The sequence below is a fragment of the Protopterus annectens genome, chromosome 2.part1 (assembly GCF_019279795.1).
Source record: "Protopterus annectens isolate FY-2018-M chromosome 2.part1, PAN1.0, whole genome shotgun sequence".
NCBI lineage: Eukaryota > Metazoa > Chordata > Ceratodontiformes > Protopteridae > Protopterus > Protopterus annectens.
This window is the reverse complement of record NC_056729.1, coordinates 458,978,331-459,002,389: the sequence shown is the minus strand read 5'-3', so window position 1 is coordinate 459,002,389 and position 24,059 is coordinate 458,978,331. Positions and strand designations below refer to the sequence as shown.

At 37.3% G+C, this 24,059-nt stretch overlaps 1 protein-coding gene across 1 annotated transcript in view; it reads left to right on the top strand.

Moving 5' to 3' along the window:
- The window catches only part of LOC122794104, a 1,019,538-nt gene that overhangs the window by 587,604 nt on the left and 407,875 nt on the right, over positions 1-24,059 (top strand). The window lies entirely within an intron of this gene.

The window sequence follows — 24,059 nt, the reverse complement described above, 5'->3', positions numbered from 1 at the left end:
AGAGTGTACACCATTGCTACATCATGTCAAAGAACAAACGTTTTCCTCTGTCTCCATCTCAGAATTGAGGGGCTTCAGCTTGGGGATCAGCAGTCACCACTAAATAAGAAAGCTACAGCTCTGCTAACTGAAGCTTTGGAAACCCTCTACATCCTAAATTATAAGAAGCATGAAATTCTTTATGACTGATATTATTGAATGACTGACTGTAGTAGTCTGTGAGTAACAATGAACAGAGCAAAGGCAACATCAGGGACAGTTGAAGGGGCTGGGGTATGTGGTTGTGTAAGGGATGTCAAGAGGAGCGCTATAAGATATCAAGGGTAATTTTTAAATATTACTGGGGGTCACAGAGCAATAAAAGAACAACAGATTTAGCATCATGATGCAGTTGTGGAACAACGAAGAATGAAACTAATTCCTGCCATTATTGACTATAAATACATATGATTTACTTGTGTGTGTGTGTGTGTGTGTGTGTGTGTGTGTGTGTGTGTGTGTGTGTGTGTGTGTGTATGTGTGTGACACCAGAAATATTTACTCTAGGAAGTTCTGATTAGAACTCATGGTAATTATCAGTGTGATTTAAAGATATGCAAATAAGCTGATAACAAGGTCTTTCCTTATTACAGCTAACATCTTTGAATCACATTTTCAGTGATACTGGACACTGAACTTATTTGTTCATTAGTTTATTTATTCATTTGTTCTTTTGTTTGTCTGTTTATTTATTTATTTATTGTTTGTAGAATCTGGTATGCTTGACATAATGTGCTACAAGCTTAACTCCTTTTGGAATCATAAGCCAGATCAAGAAAAAGGATTGCTATCTGGTTTCTCTCGTAGTCTGTCAACTTACAAGATCCTGTTTAGCTAAGGAAACTTCACATTTGGAGAACTGCTTTTATAAGTAGTATAAAATATAAAACCCTCCATATTTCTATACAGTGTGTTTAATGTGCAGTTTCTTAATTCATCCATTTTGTAATAACTTACTTTCTCCACTACAATGTTGTGGGTTTGACAGGGCACGGTATTAAAACCCATATGGGACAGGTCACTGGAGTATTATTAAATGTGCAAATACATTCAAACTCACACACTATGAACACACATACAAAGGCAATCTGGGCAATACCAATTCGCCTACCCAGTGTCTTTGGGAGGTGGGAGGAAAACAGATAACCCAGAGAAACCTACAAGTTATTCAGTGTAATCAGTTAGTGACAACCAACCAGATAGCTAAAAGTGTTTTTTAAACATATTCAAGTTCTATAAGTTGATAGTATATTAGTCTGGAGCTAAATGGAAAACCTATTAGAATTCTACCAAACTCTTTAACGTTCTTCCGTTCTCTCTTTTTTCATTGTTTATTAGATTTTTTTCTTTCTTATTTCTTTTGATCTGTGTTGCTTTACATTTAAGCATTTGTGAATCAGCTAAATTAACTGATTTCCTTTTGTCTTTTTGGCCAGAGTGATGGTCATCAGAAGCCATATTCAGAAAAACATTGAGTAACATTGTGGAGGCCCTGTGCCATCTGCCAGTGCTACTCAGAAATGCAAAACCTAAAACTCTACCTCTCACTATGGCATCATACTGGGGATGAGTACATCTATGCTTACCTGATACTATACTAATGCCACATGTCTTAGGAAGGAATGCCCATTAAGTGAAGAACAGGTAATGGGATTTACAAACAATCAGTGTAATTGAAGCTCATTTCTTATTCCTGGTATATTCTAATGATGAATGGGCCCTTGAACTTGATCAGAGCCCCCAAAATAATCCATCTCTATAGTACATACAAGACAGATACATTTTATCATGCATTCGTTAGTAACTCCAAAAATACAGGAGCCATGTTGTGGAACTGGTCTACCTGAGTGCAGTTTGAGTGTTTACAAGCAACATATTGTACATTTTCTCCTTGCATGAAGGGGCAACTTGCACATGTATGTATTCTTATATATGGGCCGGGTCCTTTCAGACCTCACACTATTTTGTGCATGTCTCAGTATAGCTGTGCCTGTATGTCAGATCTAGTACTCTAGGCATTAAAGATATCACCCGTAAAATACCTGCAGTATTCTGATCTACAGCTGGCACTGCAGCTATGCCACAGTTTCTAAGTGCATGACATAATGAGCTCAGTGTACATGTTAGAACTGTGAGCTGAGCTCCAAGAGTCCTCATTAGCATACACAGCATGAGAGATCCTGGAGCACTCTAAGACTTTGGCATGTTAGTGTTACAACAACTTTAGCTCTTTTTGGAATCACAGAACACGCCATGGGAAAAAAGACTTTGTAGGTGGAATATCTAAAATAGTCTGCCACCCTCAGCAGCCCTAGTACTATTTGTCTGGAAATACCAAATCCCACAATTTTTGAGGCAGACCACATTTTGGAGAATTGCTGATGTCTGACGTGTGTTTTCTTCTAAAAGCAAAATCAGTTCTTACGGACTGCTTGTGCAGATATGTTTTAGCATCAGGACTTGATATGTGTTAATATGCATTGAAGTCCATGTGCATGCGTGTCTCTACATGGGTATGTACAAGGCTTATCATTTCATCATAGCAAAACAAATGTAAGAAGCTCTTTATTTTTACTGAAATTTTGTGGTTGGATTTAACAGTATACATAGACATTAATGCATCCAGGTTAATCACGCATTTGTTTAAAGTTTATTTCTCAATATGTATTTTATTTGCTAATTACATAAACTTTGTTAGCAAAAAATATATTTTCCACTGATAACACTGAACACTGATTAAGTGAATTTCACAGAGCTGCACAGTAGGTAAATGAAGACTGAGACAAGCAAATGCAAGACTACAACATGAAGCACTTTGACAGTTATATCATAGTAATGCTCTTTGCTAACTGATACACAACAGTCAGCTCAAATACTACAAGACTTCAGTTTTCGTAGTGCATCAGTTGTCATTATGAAACAGTGTATTGTCACTGTATTTTTCTTTGTCTCCCTCCCTTTCTCTCAAGTCATCAAAAATCAGTGTAGACATGTCAGATGCAAAGAAATGAAGCTACTTCTTATGCTTCCATTGTATGAACATGGTGATCATATCACACCGGATGTGTACGAGTTCTGTGAGTTTGCTATTAACAGATAAAAAAGGGATGAAATTCCAGATTGCTTTCTGCAAATACAGGAAGAAGCTAAGACTGGAAGTCTGTCAAACAGTGCATTTAATGTGCAGTTCCTTGATACTCTGAACCAAAAGAGCAGGGCTTAGTTTACAACCCCTGGCATTTTTGTGTTCTAAAATAAGATATTGTGAGGCATGTATATTTAAATATGGTAAATATGCCTTAATTTACAATGGAATAATGACTGATGCAAAATTGTGTTAGCCAATGTATGCAAGGCAATTTTGTCTTTAGAGTAATTGATTCCTGTTTGTGAGAAATTATTGATTTGCAAATGAAATTTAACAAGAAAGTAGTAGCTGACTGTTGCTATCGATAAAACAAATCAATCTATAAATAAATAATCAATAAAATGTGTGCCCAAGGCACATAAAGAGTCATAACATGGATTAAAATTGATGGCATGAAGCTTAAAGAACATTCACAGAGAGGCTGGTAATGTTTAAGCAAATCTGCTGTCTTTGATATGCTGTAGTTTAGTTTGAAGTTGATAGGTATGTTGTGAGTACTGCTTAGAAGGCATACTGGCTACACAAGGATACAGGGTAAGATGGTGGTGTAGTATTGGACTAGAGCTTTTTACCCTGGAACTCCCCTGAAGTTGGCAAGTCAACAATTGTAATAATAAATTGTAATAAATAAATAAACACAGTAACAATTGCATAACTAAACAGTTATACAAACAAAAATAAATAAATGTCACATAGCATAGAGAATGTGGAAACCAGCTGTGATGACAGCTAGAAAACAGAAGTTGGTATAGTTTGACTTAAAATTTAGAACAAAAGTGGTGTCTGTTTATCTTATGAATGACTACAGTATGTCTGTGTTGTGATATTCTTAAATACCTTAATACGCCAAGTCCACATCGAACAGGCATAGGCAAGTGCTGTGTATTAAGTGAACTCAGCTTTTAGCTTTGTGACTTATGTTGTTAAAATTGAAACCTGAAGCTCAATTACCTATTAAAACGGCTTAGATATTAAAAGAGTAATTTAAATAGCTTAACATATGAGACAACACAAAAACACTATACCATAGAGGTGATAGCGTTTATTTAGCCAACATAGGTTTTGCAATTGCTCATGTTTTTAGATTATTAGGATCCTTTTGTCAGAAGTTGTTACATTACTGATATTAGATGCCATGCTTAAACATCCACGTGTGCCTAGAAAGGAAATTACATAATTTCTTTATTATTGGCTAAAAAAGGACACTTGAAAAATACCAGTGTGGAGAGGAAGTGTGCAGCTTGGAAGCTTAAAATAACAACTACTCCCCAGGGCTGTACACTTTCTTTCTACACTGGCATTTTTCAGGATTCGGTAAATCAAATAAGCCAAGTTTGGTACATCTACAGGAAGATGGGTCTTGGAGAAATGTATAGAAATTCAAGATGGGGAACCCTAAACAAACAAGAGTGGAAGAAGGGAAGAATGGAAATCATTGGCTTACACCATATTGAGAAGCCTAAAATATTGTCACACATTTTTAGTGATAGCCAGGAAATAGGAGTTATACAAGTTGGACCTTAGGAAGGGTTAATGTGGTCAGAAAGATGGTTCTCTCAGTAATACTATAGATACATCGAAAACTGGAAATCTTCCCCAAAGAAGAAGAAGAGCTAATATGTTTCATTTAGCCAAGTTCTGTTTTAAAGATGATAATGTAACATATACAAACTGCTTATTCCAGAGATGGGGAGGTATTGCATAAGGAATCGATCCCGCCATGCTGTTCTATTTATCTGCTGGTAAAGCTTAAGGTCCCTGGCTCTAATATTTGCTACGCCATTGGACTTGCGGAGATGTAGGGGATCAAGGTCAGCAGAATCTCTAATGGCATGGTAGATAAAATGCAAGTCACAACACAAGTGTGTGTAAGATACTGGGTAAAGGAATAAAGCTTCTAGCATGTCTTGATAGCTCAATCTCTATAATAAGCCTGAAATCGTCTTAGTTAGGAACCTTTTGGTCTACTCTAGTTCTTTGATATGTCAAGTGAGACATCTCCCAAAGCGAGCATTGTACACTATATTTTGTCTAATCATTGCTGAATATAAGGGCACGATGACATCTTTGCATCTGGATTATATACCCTAAGCTATTAATTGTGATGAGCAGAAAGATTTTCTAACTACAATTGCAACATAATGATTGAAGGAGAAGAAATAGTTAACTCAGTTACCCAGGTGCTTAACTACATTTTTGTTTACTAGTGGAGTAATATCTGTATTATGTGTTGAAAGTCAGGGTTATTCAGAAAATGAAATGATACTACACTTTTTCACATTTAATTTGGGCTCATTTTCAGTACACCAGGTATTAAGTAGAGTAAGTTATTTTTGAAGGGTACTAGTGTCACAGGGGTTCTTGATAATGACACCCAGTTAGCTAACCAGAAGTCGGGCTCAAGTTGATGACCAGAAAAGTAAGTGGCAAAAATGAAGGGTCCCAGTGCAGAGCCATGGAGGACTGTGCTGGTTACTCTCATAGTTTCAGATGAGGCACCTGCCACAAATACTATGCAGGCTGTTTGCCATCCATCTTAACATGTACGCATTTATCTTTCTTACAATGCCACATAGGGTATGGTGTTAAATGCTTTGACTAGATCAAGATATGCTTGTAAACACAATATGATCACTGTCAACAACCTGTATGGCCTTCTCAAAGAAGTTAACTCAATTTAATAAGCAGGATCTTGCTTTGAAAAAAGCCAGACTGTTGGGGTTCTAACCTAATGAGATTTTTGATATTATAATTATTGAGATCAGTTATCATTTTTGCAGATCATAAGGTTGATAGCTCAATATTTACCAAACATGCCTCAATGGGAGGAAGTCCAGTTATGGCAAGAGTGTAGAGAATCTGGGCTCTCCCAGTCTATCCAGACCTGAGTAGACTTGAGGCCATATGATGGAAAAGAGAGAAGGGTATAAAGAATAGGTGGGTACACACCTTAGCTTCTGGATGCCTAGGAAAAAGGTGGGAGGGAAATGTTGCTATAACAGCAATCAAACTGAATGCCCACTTATATAGTTGTACTATGGTCTTTGCATGGATTGCTGTTGTAGTAGTGCTGACTACAGAAGGCTTTTAGGAGTTGGATATGGTACTTGGCATGGACTGTACAAGGTCTGTAGAAAGGCTTTGGCAATCCAAATTGTGTTCCCTGGAGATAATATCCAGCCTAAAATGCATGGAAAAGGTATGACAGAGGATTAGGTGACTGCCTCCACGATGGCCTGGATGTTTATCCCCTTAAGAAAGTCACAGTGGCTACTTTGCCTCTTATACTGTGGAATCTAAAACAACCTTCCAGTTTGTTGATGTCATATGTCTGCACCACATCTATAAAACTTTTTTTTTTAAATTTAGCTTCTAAAATGTTCAACAAACCCTATTTCATGGCAAATACAAAACTTTTTTTTTTAAATTAACATCCAGTAAACCACACTTATGTGCATGTCTAAAATTTAGCACCCATCATGTCACAGGTGAATAAACATGATATTGCTAATGAATGAAAGTAATCATATTTTTGTGTTTGCAAAATGAGAAGTGTGGTGCTTTGCTTAGTTTAGTTAGTTGCTGTTTATCTGTATATTTATTTATTTATTTACTTGTTTATTTATGTTTACTGGAGTAGAGCACGAATGACAATTGACCAGTTTCAGTCCCAGTCCAGGAGGAACAGGTACAAAATGAAGGAAATCAGAGTAGAAATTAAACAAATTCTTAAATACAAATGACAGGGAAAGTCTATATCTTGCATTGCAGCATGTACGTCGAGAACATTTTCTAAAGTAAGAGCAGAGATCAACAAAAGGCTAGGAATGCTACATAAAATGCTAACAGTGCACAGAACAGGAGGGAAAAAAGGGCGATATGACTTGTGGGGCAAACTACCGTACAAAACAATGGTTATGCAATAAAATAGAAAGCATGGACTTTGAGGGACTGAATGAAGTTATGTGATATGACATGAGAGGAAGTAATCACATTGTGCTTGCTCAAAAAGATGCAGTTAACACTGGGTTCAGGATACTGTCTTGGAGGATAAATATTTTATTTGGAAAGATGTAATTCCAAAGCATAGGTACTAGAGCCTAGCAGCTATAGTTTGTGCAGTGTAGCTTTGTTTTGGGAGTTGGTAGAAATGGACCTTAAAGTGCTTTGTGGTAGTATCGCTCTCGCTCTCTCTCTGTCTCTCTCTCTCTCTCTCTATCAACTTCAGGGTCTGAGGTTCAAAGCTGACCTCCATTCACTGCCTGAGTGAGATTGCATGTTCTTCCTGTATCTGCATGGGTCATTTCTGGATATTTCATTTTCTTCCCATAAAACAATTCTGTTTGGTGAAAGCAGCACTGTAAACATATAACTACTGTATTTGCTCTTTGCCTTGTATAGTGGGTCGTGGCTGAAAAGCAAATCAGCTAATCTACCCAGTTATTGATAAAGTAAAAGAAAGATCAGCAGGTCTACATTTTTGACTATGATATTAACTAAATATGGAAGATCTATTGCCACTCTGTTTACTTATTTGAAGCATGTGAATGGTTATGTACTATAATGCTGATTTTGTATCACTTGATTGGGTTGTTACTGCCTAAGCAAAACTGATCTAACAAAGGTTTTACTTCAGAGTAAAGGCCAGATCTGTAGCTACTGTGGGGACATTGATTTTGGGAGACCACTTTGTACTTTAATAGTGAGTTTCTCTTTTCCCACTATTGTGCAACTATGGAGTTAGTATATATAAATTATGAGGGTGGGGAGCTTGTTCTACAATGGGGATGGGGGACATAGACATAAGTATTTATTTTGATCCTTACCATGGGCGCTGGAACCATAGAGCAAGGGGGAGGGAGCCCATAGAGTAAGGGGGAGGGAGCACCCCGCATATCTTTCAACCTCTTAGAGCAAAAAATCTGGACAAAGCCTAAAACAATGGGGGACAAATAGGGACAGATTTTAAATATTGCTCTTACAAACTTAAAAAGTTGATAGAATAATAGGTTTTGAATTAGCATGAATTTTCTGAAGGATGTAGAGTCTTAAACTCAAATGTTTGTCATTATTTAATAGCTTCTATCCTCAGCTATTTGCCAGAAAGGTACGGATTTTAACAGGAACACACCAAAAATATGAGGCAAAAATCTGGACATTCTGGGAAAATCTGTACAGTTGAGAGGTCTGCCACCCCCCTCACACTTTTACAAGACCATCTTGTCTTTCTCGCCCCCACAACACCTTCAACAAAAAACAAAGCAAAACTCAACCAAAAAAAAAAAAAATGGTGTCACGGATTTACACCAGTGGTGTCTTTAAGGAGGACCCAAGCCCATGCATGTGTCACTTTTACCATCCCTACTTAGGCGTGAAATTTAAAACTTCTGTTGCCTATCTTTGTTGTTGCCCAAGGTACAGCTCACTCTTAAGGAGAGTGTCTGAGGCACAGGCACAGCTTTTCCCTGGCATACTTGCAGGTAAGGAGAGTTTTTTGATATATATGCTGTTGGAGAGTTTTCTGATATATGCAGCTACAATAGGTATTTTAAAAAATATAATTTGTAATTGCTATTTTAAGAGGACTATCCGAATTATAAACAATACTGTTGTTTCTCCATTAATTATTCTAAACGAAACGAAAACCCTGTCCAGTTTATGTAAATATTAATGCATCTGCTGCAAGTTTTACTCAGTTACTTGACAACAAATGAAACTTACCAAACGTTTATGACCTCCCCAAAAAACATTTTAAAGAGAAAGTTCAAGCACTTACACTGAAACATGCTTTTAAAGACAGAAGTCGTGTGTTAAACAAGACACGTAGGAATCTGTATCACAGCACAACTCCATACTAGACTTACTCATGATATTAAATATCAAACACATACATTTCAACCTCTTAGATCAAGAAATCTGGAGAAAGCCATAAGTAATGGGGGGACAAAGGCACAAAAAATAGGGACAGTTTTAAATACTGCTCCTACAAACATAGAAAGTTGATAGAATAACAGGTTTTGCATTAGCATGGGTTTTCTGAAGGGCTTTAGGTCTGAAACTCAAATTAGTTTCTGTCTTCAAATATTTAATGACTTGCCAATAATTTGTTAAAAACCACAATTTTATGAAAAACAGACCTTAACATGAGGAAAAATCTAGACAGTTTGGAAAAATCTGTACAGTTGAAAGGTATGAATGACAGCAAATCATCACCAGTTTAAAGTTAGCTAGGAGAAACCAGCATAATTTATTCAACACTTGAGCACAGTATTTTGTCCTTTCATAGCTACACCGAAATTATGAAAGGATTGTATTTCACCAGCCATCTACTCATAATATGCGGTGTCACCACCAGTAAGACCGGTGATCAGTCACATCATTTAATGATTTATTGAACTGGCTATCATTATACATTTAATGAAACTTATGGGACAGTCCAAAATAGACTTAATAAAAAATACTCAGACTCAGCAGTACAGAGGTGAACAGGACTCTTTTACACACCTGGAAATCACTGCCTGATCTGAAACCAATGAGTGAAAGGCAGGGGCAGGATTTGAGTAAGCAAGCTCTGCACAAGAGAGGAGCACTTTAATTAATATGGGACGGAAAGTATTTGCTGTAGCAGAAAGTTTTTAATGGGGTTATTAAAACTTTCTCTGCATTGGAATTAAGGGTGTGGGAAAATGACAGAGTGATATAACAGTTCGCATCTGTGATTTAGGTAAGAAACAAATGCAGTTAAGTTTTTTGTGGCTGGCATAAGCTCTTTATTGCAGTTGCATTTTGAGTGTGGTGATTTTTTTGAACTGAGCTCTTTACTGTAGTGTTCCCTTGTAACTGTACAGATGTGCATTCTTACTTGTGTTTCAGGCAAGCCTTTCTGGAGAGTTTTCTGATATATGCTGCAGGAGAGTTTTGTTATGTTTCATGTTGTGGATATGCTGCTGCTGGGTTGTGTGTGGATATGCTGCTGCTGGGCTTTGTGTGTGTGTGTGTGTGTGTGTGTGTGTGTGTGTGTGTGTGTGTGTGTGTGTGTGTGTGTGTGTGAGTGTGTGTGGATATACTGCTGCTGGGGTGTGTGTGTATATTGTTTGTTTAGCAAATGGCTCAGTGTTTGTGCTATTTTATTTCAATTTCTGTAATCATTGTAGAAGTAAATAAGAAAACAGTATGCACACTGACAGGTTTGAACAGTGTTTATAGTAACTGAGGAGAAATAGCCAAGTAATGGAACACTGGAGAGGCTGGAGAGGGCGCTGCTGCTGGAGCGACAAGGGGTTGCAGACTAGGGTCTGTGTTAAATCAGCGAATGCTTAAAATAGCAAACCTGATTTATCGACCATTTAATAGTGAAAGCTGACAATCTCGAAGACATGGAACAGTGATTTTTTTCCCAGGGAAAATAAATCGCTGTTCCACAAAAAAAGAGTTCCAAACACAAAATAAGCCCCAAATGTGGGGGGCTGTACCCCCTCCCCAGCACCCCCCTACTTAAACATACCAACTTCAGGATCACACCACAATGGAGGAAATGGCAAAGTCCCAAAAATGACCCAGCATTTTTTTTTGGAGGGGGGAATCACTGTTCCATGTCTTCGGGATTGTCAGCTCTCTTAATGGGTCGCGGATTTAATATAGACCCGCAGACTATCCATTCAATAAAACAAAGCTCATCCCTGTCCATATTTAAATGCAATTTGGATCTAAGGATGGGTAATAGAAAATGTAGTCCATTTGCCTCTCATGCCACTAATGGATAGAGGCAGTTCTTAAATGCTGCATCCCTTACATGGGTCCCCTCAGATTATCTATGGTATGATCACAGTTATTCTCATTAGGGCTACTGTACAATTTGTCATGAGATAGGTAAGACCAATCAGAAAATGTTAATTCAAGCACCAAAAGGGAATTGGCTATGCTTAAAATGTCTTCTAAGTTAACTTATGTTGTGGTAGTAAACAGTTTTAAAAAATTGCCCTTTTTAGATCCCTCTCACCCACTGCCCCCCCCCCCCCATGATCCTTACAGATGTAGGAGAAGGTTTGTTCTCAATCAGTTATAACTAAACAGTAATTTTGAATAAAAATACATCAGCTATTCTCAGGAAAGCACAAGACAAAAACAGTATCCAATTAATAAATATACTATTAATAAATATGCTTTTAATAAATATTCTATTAATAAATATGATTGGATTGTGGATTGCGTTGAATTAATGCATACCTTCTTTGTGGATTTTCTCAGCAGAGCTTTACTGTCATGATCAAATTGTACCAGGTATAACTAAATTCAAGTACAATCAACAGTAAACAATGGTTTATGGTGAAACTCCTATCCATTGGATAATGACAGTTTGAAATATTTGGGGATAATATTGATCTCAAATTTAGTAGGTATATCCTAAATTGCTTATTCTTACTTGTCAGTATTATACAATAAGTATTTGACTTTCTGACAGAATTTAATGCAGAATTTTGAGCAGAAAGTTCAAACACTTCAAATGTTTATTCAAAAGCAAGTACTTTATTTATTGTATTCCTGTACCTTCACCAGATAGTTTAAATCAAATGTAATAAAAACATTAAGAATTTTCTTTGGGGCATTACCCTCATAGAGTATCTTGGGCTGAATTAGTGATACCTAGAGAAAAAATGTGACATAGGGTTCCAGATTTCGAGAACTATCAGGTGGCTGCAGTTTTGAAAAATCTTCCTAAACTTCTTAATGATTATTATCAGATAGACTAGAAAATGTTGAAACAGAAGTCAGCAGGAGGAGTAGAGAGTTTGTATAGTTTGGTTTGTGTCAAAAGAATGTCTGCCAAACCAACTCCTTCCAAGATCAAGAGCCATCTTTGTAGGAAGCATGATCAATATGTTATAAGCGCAAATTGTTTAAAATGCAAAAAGAGTTTTTGCCTATAAGCCAGGCAACTTACTGGGCTCCAGATAGTGGAAGGCACTTCTATACTAATTTGGGAAATGGCCATCCATAAATTTAACTTGAACTCAAGAGCAACGTTTTGTTACAATTACATTAAAATGATGTGTAAAACAATAAGGCTATCAAAAATACTTAAAAAAACAAGGTTCTCCTCTTTTGAATTGCTTAGTAAAAGCTAGATGTGAATATCTACCACCAGGTCATCCTATTAGCTATGTTTCTCAAAGGCTTATTATAATCTAATTTGGTAAAATGGATAAGCTAAAGAGAGTATGGGAAAGTAACTTGGGAAAATCATTTGCAAATGACAAATGTAAATTAATAACAATGCTACCTAGGTATGTAACAATTTCCCACAAATACAGTGTTCTTGGATTGCAGTGCTTGCATAAGCCTTTTCTTTTTACACACCTAGTAACCTCACCGATTACATCCCAGGCAAAAAGATGATGGTGGATGTGCAAGGATATTTTTTTAGGAGATTGGGCTCACGTATTTGTTGAATGCAAACACTGGAAAATGTTTAAACCAGACCAACTTCAGCCAGAAGCAGTTAAGCATGCCAAAACTGTGACTTAGTTAATGAACAGATGAATTTGAGGGTCCCTGATAGTAGGTTGCATGCTCTACAAATGCTAATAAATAAGCACATCATTTGAAAGGGGAACTGACCAGTTATAAGTTAACTGGTTTGCAGATAAAAGATCTATGGAAATTAGAAATGGCAGTTGCTGTCTGCAGGGTGAGAAAAAAAATACACCTGAAGTAGTCACAAGGAGAGAAGTGGACTTCGAATCACAGTTAACAAAAGCTTGTGTGACATTTTAAATCAGAAGATGTCAATATTCAATAAAATAACCCTGAGGTGACAAGCAAATGAGAATTTTGGTATTCTAAAAGTACTGTCTAAGATAATTTAAAAATGTTACTGTCAATTTATGATGTTGTTTCTTTTATAACTGATGGAAAAAATAGTTACTAAAGTTTTGTTCTGTTAAAAAAAAACATGGCTGAAGGTCACAGCCTATCTTCCTATAGTGTGGTGCAAGCAATCTTTACTTGCTGATCTCTTATCTTCCTTCACTCTGTACCGACATTGATCTGTCTCCTCTCTATCTCACCATGTTTGTGAGGGAATGATTTGAAGTCTGTTTTAGTACATTTCTTAGTGAAGTTAGATGAAGCCATGAATGTAGCTCCAAGAACACAAGTTTGACTATCAGGCCTCACTGCTGAGGCAGTCTGTTTGGAGTCACGTAGGACTAACTATCCCCATCTGCTTATCTGTCCTAAATAAAGGGTGCAGTCTTTGTCTTGGTCCTGATGCTCATGAATCACCTACAAGACACTGTGCTGCAGTGATGTAGGACTGGATATGTATGTCTGACTCAGTTTTGCAGGTTGTGCTTTGGCAATGTATTTGCTAGCCATCAGAGAGTAAGATTCATAGGATAAGAATAACAGAGGATGCAGCCACACAAACTAGCGACGTATAATAGCCTTGACAGTGTCACATTATTGTTTTCTTTAATTTCATTATTCGTCTACTTGTCATGCAGTGTTCACGTGACAATTTATTATAGTTTGTTGGGATTATTTATGAATAGCTGGCAGTCTGCTCCCAAGCCATGATGCATGTAGTGAACATAACCAAGAAATTAGTTGAGTATAGTTTGACAGCAAGGAAGTCTAGGAAGTAGCAGTGAAGAGTTGGGATGAGATACATGGTAAAGGTAATGGAGAAAATGTGAAAATGTTGCTAACTTGGAAGTAGAACTAGATAAGAAAAAAAAAAAGACTTGCATATATAGTATGTTGGATTAAATAAATGACAGCTAGAAAGTAGAAGAGAGAAGGGTGTCAGAGTGACAAGTCAAATGATCTCTATAGGGGTTAATTCCCAATTGGGAGAGTTTCTCTATAATACCTGAGTGAAGAATTTTGTCAAATGCCTTGGCTAGGTCAAGATAGGTGGTATACACTGTCTTTCCCTCATCCAGGGCCTTGATGACTTTCTCAAAGAAGTTAGCCACGTTTAACAGACATGATCTACCTTTAATGAATCTGAACTGCATTGAGTCCAGAGTCTGCAGATTACCTATGTCCTTCTTAATAATGTCCATAATGATTCTTTCTCCAAATCCGTCTGCTAGCAAGTTGGCTATTACCTCTGGTTGAGTTTGGGTGCTGCCATCCACAACCAGTTCAATGCACAGCTGGGCATTCCCTTTTAGATTTTGGACATAGTTAAAGAATGCCTTGTGACTATCCTTAGCTAGGGTGGCTATTTTTGCTTTATAATTAGCTATGGAGGACTAGATCTCTAATGTGTTTGTTTAAGCTAGAGAGGGAGTTCTTCCTCTGCTGAGCCAGTTCCTTCTTGTTCTTGGACATTAGTCTCTTTCTGTTGGTGTATAGCCTGTTTACACTAGGGGACCACAAAGATGACTTGTTTCTTTTGGCAAGATCTGTTTTTTAATGTGGTCATGTACAGCTGATTCTATACAACTGCTTAAGTGATCATACAGGGCATTGGTGTACACCTCTGCATAGGAGTCAGTGTTATCTGCATTCGAGGGGACTTTGAAACTTCTTATACCATCACTTAGGAGATAATTTGTCTTAGAAAAATTCTTAAGCATTTTGAGCTTGATGGGGTGTCTGGTCTTATAATTACATTGAACGGGATTGATTTATGGTTTGATCTTACCAGGGAGGAGATCACATGGGTGGGGGGTGCAATGCAATGCGCTCCCATATGGATGTGCTGACTAGCTATTCTAGAGAATTTGCTTTGTAAAAGTCTAAGATCCTCTAAACCAGCATATTTATGGTTGTTTATGGTTCCCAGTTGATGGTAGGATAATTAAAATCACCCATGAGCAAGGTGTTGGGCTGCATGGCAAGTGACTCCAGTTAAGTCCAAGTGTATGGTATATTTTTCCTGTTTCAACGTGGGGGGGGGGGTAGCTAGCCATGATGTGGTAGGGAGCTTTGCCAATAATTAATTGGGCATGGAGTATCTCAAGAGAATCATACTGGTTGACCAGTCTTGAGGTGTATTTATCCTTAATGAAGATGGATATACCTCCTGTTTTGGTTCTTTCATGTTCAGTTTGTGGTCTGCATGTATGGTAGACATTGTAGCTCTGCACAGCCAGGGTGCTTTACGTGCCTTTGAGCCACGTGTTGGTTACTGCACAGATATCAGCATCTGCCAAAGTAAGGAGTGCTTCCAGATAGTACAGTTTCTTTTTTAGACTCCTAGCATTAAACAGCAGTAGCTTGAGTTTATCTAGAGAGGACTTTGTTATGTTCGGAGGTCGGTTATTTTGACACTGCCTAAAAAAGGCACAATAGAAGTGGCTAATGCCTTTGCCAGTATTCAAAAACGTACAGGAGACAGGTGCAGTCCTTCTCTGGCAAAGCAGTGTGACCTGTCGACCATGTCTTTCCAGGCTGACAGATATTGAATCCCCTTGGACTGACGTCAGAAGCTAAGCCAATTGCTAAAGTCAATCATGCTTTAATGGGAATGTCTCCTTAGTTATAATCTTAGCTTCTGACTGATGACGAAGGGTAACTACATTCAATCTGAAGAGAATTCACAGTCGCACGAGTCAAGTTTTCACAGCACCCCCACTATCTATTGAGGGCTGGATTTAAGCCATGGCTGTCATCTAGTCATAGTTCTAAATGCTTTACATTTAAAGAAACAATAAACTTCATTCATAACATTAATCAATTGCTCCCACTTGCTTTCCCATAGCATGTCCTCTAAGATGGAAACAGCCCAATATGTCTTGGCATGTTTAACCATGTAAACAGTAAGTTAGTAACATTAGGAAACTCCATAATCAGCTGAGTATAACTTCTTCTCAAGCACATCAAAGACCTTGACTTCCTCATCTAAAATCTGAAGACATGGAGGAATCATTAATGAGTGTTTTTCCTGCTTTAGCAGTGGATCAATAATATCTCTGCTACATGGGGGTGAGGGAGTTTGTCCCAGTGGGTGTGAGGGATAGATACTACGCTTTATCAAATCAAGATAACTGTGCCCTGGAAGGAAATGGCTGATGCAGAGATTAAGGCAGAAACAGTGTAATAAGTCAGCTCATAAAAGGTGTGTTTCAGCCAATTTTTTCTGCATTAAGGCTTATAAACACCCCAAATTAATATCTTCTGGAGGGCAACACTCTTTTTTTTCTTCTTATTGAAATGACCAATTCCGGGATTCAGAAAGGCTTAGATGAGTGCATAAGGCTTAGAACAGAAGGTTTCACATCACACTAAGCCTTGCCAATTCAGACGAGCAACAAGAACAGAACTTACCAGTTGACATGTTGTAGAAAAATTATAGGAATCAGCACATTAAAAAAAAAGAAAAAAAACATTATTATTTGAAATAAGTAAACCACTTGTGCCAAAATAAACATCTCTGACATTATGTCACAGTCATCTCACTGACTGGGTTATCTTCCCTTTTCTAGATGTTCACAGCATTTCAGAAACATAGCTGCACATTTGTCATTGTTGCCAGGAAACCGAGATAATAGATAAATTTATGTAGTTCCTTGTCAAGCTAATTTTACTTTTAGTGAATAAAACTAAAAGCAGTTGCAAGACCACTACTGTCAGAAAGTAAACTTTAGGAAGAGATGAAAAAATTAGTTTTAAATTCATGTAGCATAGACCTAGGCACCCACAGCAAGGTAGCCTGCTTGTAAAATTTCAAACTCGTGTCTTCTTATGCAGAGGAAATGTGGAACCTTGTAAGTATAGAATGAATTAAGGTCTACCAAGGCACTAGAAATAAGATGGAATGACAAACAGGATTTGAGAAATGCTGTCAGGTATCCAATTACATGCCACTCTTTCCTCATGGGTACCCATAAATCATACTACTGCCTAAATAATATAAAGGAAGTACTAATGAATGTCAAACATCGACTGCATGGAAATATTTAAGAAATAGATTATCTTCCTTTTCACTATAACTTTTATTTATTTATTTTTTTACATTTGTTTACCGAGAAATTCTGACTGGATGCAGATCCTTTTTCAGCAGATGCCAGGGGAGAAAAGCTCCACATCATGTACATGATAAACAGGGATACAAAGTTGCAGCAACAGTAAACAACATTACACGTTGTTGGCTTTAATACAGTAACAAGATATTGATTGTCAACAGTATATACAGTAAATGTTGCAAGTTAAGATAGTTTCTTGTCGTTTATAATATTAGTAACAAAGTTGTCAGACAAGATTTAAAAGTATGTAAAGACAACTAGCTATTTCTGACTGTGGTTAGTACTGGCGGTAGTATAGTTGGGTTAAGAGTCTATGTGGGGGGGGTAAGGATGGGGGTGTTAGTCTGGATTAGAACAAGGACAAAGCCAGTGCAAATTTAAGTGGAATTTGAGCACAGTCTTGAAAAGGCTGCTGGAAGGTAGAGTAGTTATAGAGAGTGGGAGATTGTTCCAAAGTTTAGATATGGTACATGAAAATGTTTTGGATTGATCTGTCCTTTAATTCATCTGTCACAATAAACTCCAACACGTGGCAGAAAATAAACGCCAACCACAGAGATGGAAAGTCAAAACGCTTTAATTCACATGTCCTGGTACCTCGGCAATTCGCCTTCAGTGGGACAATACATCAAACAAAACCCATCTCCTTAAATACAAACACATAAACTCATTAATCTATTAACCAATTAATTATTAAATACTTGATTGAAACTATTTCTTGAACTTGTCTGCTTTACAAAACATTCAAGCAGATATAAAAGTTCCATTTTCACAAAAAATGCCCATAAATCTGTCACTTGAACACTAATTTAACAATGAAAATTCACATTATCTAATGTCTAAGAGCAGAATGCACAACATAGATGAATGAGTAAATAAATACATCCTAATATATGAATATAAATATAATATGATATATAATATATAAGAACTACTTCAAACTTGTGATGTTATACACAAAACAGCATTTCATAATGCTGAATATTCTAAATGCATAATATCAAATGCAAAACTCTCTCAAAATGCAAGACATTTTCAAAATATAAATCTATGTAATGCAAAATACAAAATGCTACGTGTTGGAGTTTTTTGTGATGTTTTCTCTTTTTGGTGTTTCGTTATGGATCGTGCTGTAATTCATCTGTCACTGCCCCGTGTGTATATTGCTGGATGCTGCGCTGCTGAATTGTTATATGGCAGGGGGGAGGGGGGCACTGGTATCCACTACCATGTAAAATGTAGAGACATTTGAAAACTCTAGCAGGTTATATCTTAACATTGCAAAGACACAAATGAAGGAAATTATATTTAGGTTAACAAGTACAGGTCCGTCTTACACAGGATAAGCGTATGATAATACTATCTAACTATATGAAAAAACTGTTAACTTCAAGACAGATACTTGCTTATGTTATATAACATGTCATTACATAACAGTTAAATGGTGATTCACAGTGGTATAGTTTACACATTATAAACATTTGTGCTACTGGGACATTATCATCTCTACAACCGAAAATGTGTACTTACATATCGAGGTGGTTATCACATGTGAGGATATTAGCGCAAAACAATAAGCTTCTCATTAAAGAAATGATAACTGGTTAAGTAATATCACAATACAAAAAGGGTAATAGTTCAATTTCTATAGCTTTATCTCCTTTGAAGTTGCAGCGATTTACAGCTGAAATGCTGCTGTATCTTAACAGAAAAGGAATTGGTAGTTCTCTGTTAATATAAACATCTCATTTTGGTTTATGTTTTCTTGAAAAATAAATGTACTGAATTCTTTTGAGAAGTGAAGTTTCATTTCTCAGATATCAGCTTATCTAGTGAAATATAGGACTACCTGCCAGACCTTGTCTATTGAATAATATAGCGGTGTAGTTATATGTAGATGTGAAATTTTGCTGGTTGAAGATGATAAACTTCAGAGTGTGCCCTCTTAGTCAACTTACTGAGCAAATTGTTAGCTGAAGACTGCAAAGAATTCCAGAGCGGAACCCTTTGTAACTTTTGCCAACTGATATAATGCAGGTGCAGCAAGAAAGGAAGATAACGACAGGACTATAAGGCCTGGCGCTGCAGCATAAATGGCTAGACTCCACCCCAGATAAAACATGCCTGACCAATGGTATAAGTACTGGGAGGAGACTGGGAAGGGAGGGAGGGATGGGAGTGAATTTTGGAGGGCAGCTTACCCATCCTGGGAGGGGGAGACACAGCTCAGCTCACTGCCTTCACAATACTTACAGGACTACAGGCATACTGTCTACGGCCGTAAGCCACATGAACCTATGCTGTGGTAGTGCACCATTTATGAGGGAACTGGTGGGTCTTGTAGGCATCTAAATCACTTTATTGAAAGTTTACTTAATCGAATCAATAAAGGTCAAACTTTATTGATCGATTAAGTAAAACATCGAATAACGTAAAAAAAAGACAAATAAAAAAAAAACTAAATGGCATAGGCAGGGGGGCAAGCCCCCCTGCACCCCACGCACCCCCCTACTTAAATATACCAACTCCGAGACCACACTACATTGATGTAAATGGAAATTTCCGTTTACTCGCACGATGTTCTTCACTTCAATATTGTCATGCCGACAATATCAGACTCGATATTGTCAGCTTACGACAACGTGAAGTAGACCTTCTTGTAGCACACACACACACATACATACACACAGCTTCTGGGAGCAGCAACTGTAAAACTCAAAAGCTATTTCAGGAAGGAGTAGGAAAGGAGAACTGATCCTCGGCAGGTAATGATGGCTCCTAGTCCTTGTTTACCTGACTCTCCTTCCAAAGGTCTCTATCTCTTCCTGGGAATGAATAATCCAGCTGAGTGTCCAAGAGGATACAGCGTACTAGCAGCTGAATGGGAGCCAGAACAATAAAAAAAGAAAATCTATGTAATTCTGCCATTAACATGGAAAGCATATTCATGCAGAATATCCATGTTGTTGCATTTAATGAAAAGAAGATATTCTAGGAACAGTTTTACACAGATAAGGGCCTTTTTATTTGTTACTGACTTCATTTTAACTTTGTGAATGTGCTAATAGTTTTAGTACAGCAGAATGTTTTGATCTCAAAACAAATTACATGACAAGATATTCATTCTTGTTTCCTGTTTATGTCTTTGAACGCTTCCACCATATACACAAGCATAAATCATGGCCCTGAAATCTCAGGGCAAATTTCTTAAGCTAAGCTTTTATTCAGCATGTTTTGAACTTCTTTGTTGTGTTAATTTGTTACATGGTTGTTGACAAGGCTGCAGGAGAACCCTGGATTAAAAGTCAGTCTTCAACTGGACCAAGAGTTGAAAGTGTGCAAAGCAGGTATGTGTTAGTCTGTTGTTGGGTAGTAGAACAACAGGAAGAGCATGTTCTTTCGTTCAGTGGAAGAACACACATTCTTTTTATTTTAAAACATTATGACTATCTGGGGTGTGCAGGTATTAATCTCATTATATGCAAATGACTATAGTGGTTAAACAAAAAAGAAAAGAGAAAGAAGTAAAGAGGAAAGGCACAATAATCCAACACGTACACATTTTTATTCTACGCCACACAAGTCAAAATCTTTGTTATTGCTGTGCTCCTTTATTCTTGCACATTATTACAGTCAGATATTATGGCTTTACATAATGTGTGAGTTCATGTACTCGTTCTAAATTCTATTTTTGTCCCTTATATCTACTTGTGTTTCTTACTCCGCTCTTACAACAGTCCTATAAGGATGTCTGGTCCCACAGAATGTAGCAAAGCTAATTAAGGAATATAGGTAAAAAAAAACTTATATATTCTTAATGTAAACTGTATTCAAAAACATGCCATTTACCATAGAACTGGCTAGATAACAATCCTATATTCACTAATAAAATAAATCATAATCTTTAAAAGAAGGATGTGTTAAAAGAGGTAAAAGGAAGCTTAAGTCAAGTTGTTTACATAGTTAGCTAATAGAAAAAAAGTAAAAACCAAAACACAATTTTTCTTTGCTTACTGTGGAAGACTTAAGTTGCAGAAAGTTAACCCATTCATGATACAAATGAAAACTGGAGTCCAGAAAGTAATGTCTGTACTAGACTTTTGAAGTTATGTTACCTGATGATTACCCAGAATTAAAAAAAGCAACCTATTGATGTAACTAATAAAAAAAACTGATGCAAACTTTACAAAAGAAATAGAATTAATCCTCAACTTTTACTCAGTTTGTTATTTCATTTAATGCCCTAGTAAAGAGAATGCAGAAACTCTTAAGGAACTTTTTTGAATAAAACAAAAGAAAAGATTGTAGAAATAAAACTGTGTCCAGGATTTGCATCATTTTGTCAGTATACTGAACCTCCTTGCTGCCCCTGGACTGACTCCAGCCATATTCAAATTGTTGATGAGATAAGATGATGAGATTCAAGCTTCCTAGGACAGTGTCACACTACTGCAGAATTTTTCTGAATAGATCTAACCCTGGACCTCTGCACACTCATGCAACTGAGAGTGATGGACTGCAAAGGGCTTGCAGTGTATCATCCAAGTCTCCATGTGCAACTCAGCCAAAGTCCTACTACCCTTATAGGCAGCAGTTCCCGTGCATCTCTAGACACCTCCAGGGATCAACCACAAAACTGTGTCTGAGTAGGCACCCCCCTATGGGCATGTCCATCCTCCTTGCCTCAGTATCAAGCTCCCAAGCCACTCTGAACTTGGGACACTGGGGATATAGTCTGGGCTTTATCCCTCTAGACCACAGATAAGGCACTTTCATAGTTCTTATAATTAAGCCTTAATTGATAACAAAATAATTTGTGGCAGAAACACTTATGTCAAAAGGCTGCGATTCACACTGGAGTATCTTTTGATAGATTTAAAAACAAAATTCCAGAGAAAATGATATGCACAGGAATAAGAAAAAAAAACGCAAATCTGAGAAGTTTTTCTTTTTTAAGATTCTGTTTCCATGCCTGTACTGCCGCGGTCTGTACTCTCGTACTGTCTACTCACATCGAGCCCTAGATCTCTCAATCAGTCCTTGCCATGAACCTTGGCTGTACCTCTTCACCAGGGGGTCCCTACATTTTTTGAAGTGAAGACCTTACAACACACCTTTATTAATTAGCCCCTGGGGTGTGAATGATTTGATGGGCAGGTGTCTTCATGCAAGTATCCTTCAAGAATGTGGTGGGTAGGTGGGTGGGTCAGAATCCTTATCAGGTGGAGTTTCTAGTGCAGTAATTTCAGAATTTAATTGTCACCTGCCACAGTCCTGGTATGTTGTGAGATCTTTGACTTTCACAACTGGTCATACAGACTTTGGAATCCCTATTCCTCTCCCTGTGTTGCAGGAAAACTGGACATTTGCTACTTCTATGTCAGGAACCACAGCTAGGATCCTATATAGATCCTGGGAATAATTGGGCAGAACCTGTGTCTTATGCTATGGTCATTGGTCATAGTTTATCTATTAGGAGATATGTCAACAAATTCAGAACATCATTCATTGACTAAGCTGGTTTGTGAAAATGGAAGAGGGTGAAAGTATTCCAATAGTAACAGAGGTTTCAACATGCTTGCTATCAGAGACATCTGATATACAGATAGAAGGTGCAGAAGAGTAACCTATACTTGTATCAGGCATGCCTGAAGCCACTAAAGAACTTTTATATGCTATCGGGACAACAGAAGACAGATATTCTTTAGCTTTGCCTATTGCAGCTCACCTAGACATTCAAGAAAAGTCCATTCCTATTGTCTGTTAATGATGAGACTCCGTCTTGCTAAGGCAACAATAAGCAGGTTTATAAATGCACGGAGAAAAAACTAGCAGAAACAAAAATAAGTTATCAGTATGTACATGTTTTAAAACACTATAATGGACAGTGCAATATGTTTTAAATGGCCTATAAAATGTTATAAGCAAAATAAAATGGCTGTTGTTACTTTAACATTAGGACACAGTTTTCTCTGGTTTCTTAATATCAATCCAGAAGGCTAGTATAGCTCTTATATGTGTATGAAATAAGGATCTTTCAAAAACATTGAAGATGCCATCTTGAATGCATTAAAACGTGACTAGAAAATTAGTTAGACCTGTTTCTATGCAAGAGAGGGACAGAGCCCTGACTGTGACAAATCAAGTTTGATTTGTCACTTGGGCATTGGAGGGCCAAGGCAGGAGGGTGGGATTGAGTACTTATGTCAGCTTGCTCATTCTGGGGGGCAGAGGACTGGGATCCTGTCTATGCTGAGACACATTCCAGTGGAGGCTGCAGCATGTTTTCCTGAGTGAAGACAATTAACTGCTGGTAAGTGTGGAAGGTGCTTCAGCATGCCTAAATCATGGGTGGTAATGCTTATGACATTATCCATGAGTGATGTTAATATTTTTAATCTCTTTCACTTAAAAAAAAGTTTACAACATGAAATATAATATAAAGTTCCAGGTTTGGTAATTTATAGTATGGCATGACTCAATGTGACAAATGCAGAATCTGCTCCTTAGTTTGTTCAATTAATCTGTTCTTTCAGTAACATACATGTAATCGTTATGAGAACATATTCATTCCAGAAAGAAAGATAAAATACTAAAGGATGAAATGTCTTAACAGCTGATTAATGTGATTCATAATAGTCTTATTTCCTGCATTCGGAACATCTCAACAGCATTTTTTCACAAAGCATTGTATACTGGCAGCTGCCATAATCGCGATGTTTCTAGGTAAGCAAGACATACTGATTAGTGATTAACAGACTTTGATGTAATCCCGATTATATGGATTAGAATATCTTCATTATTAATATTGCAAAACTGCAGAACAAGCCAGTTACTCTATCAATTTCCTAAATTACTAGTGGAAGAGATGCACATGATACCACCATGAAATG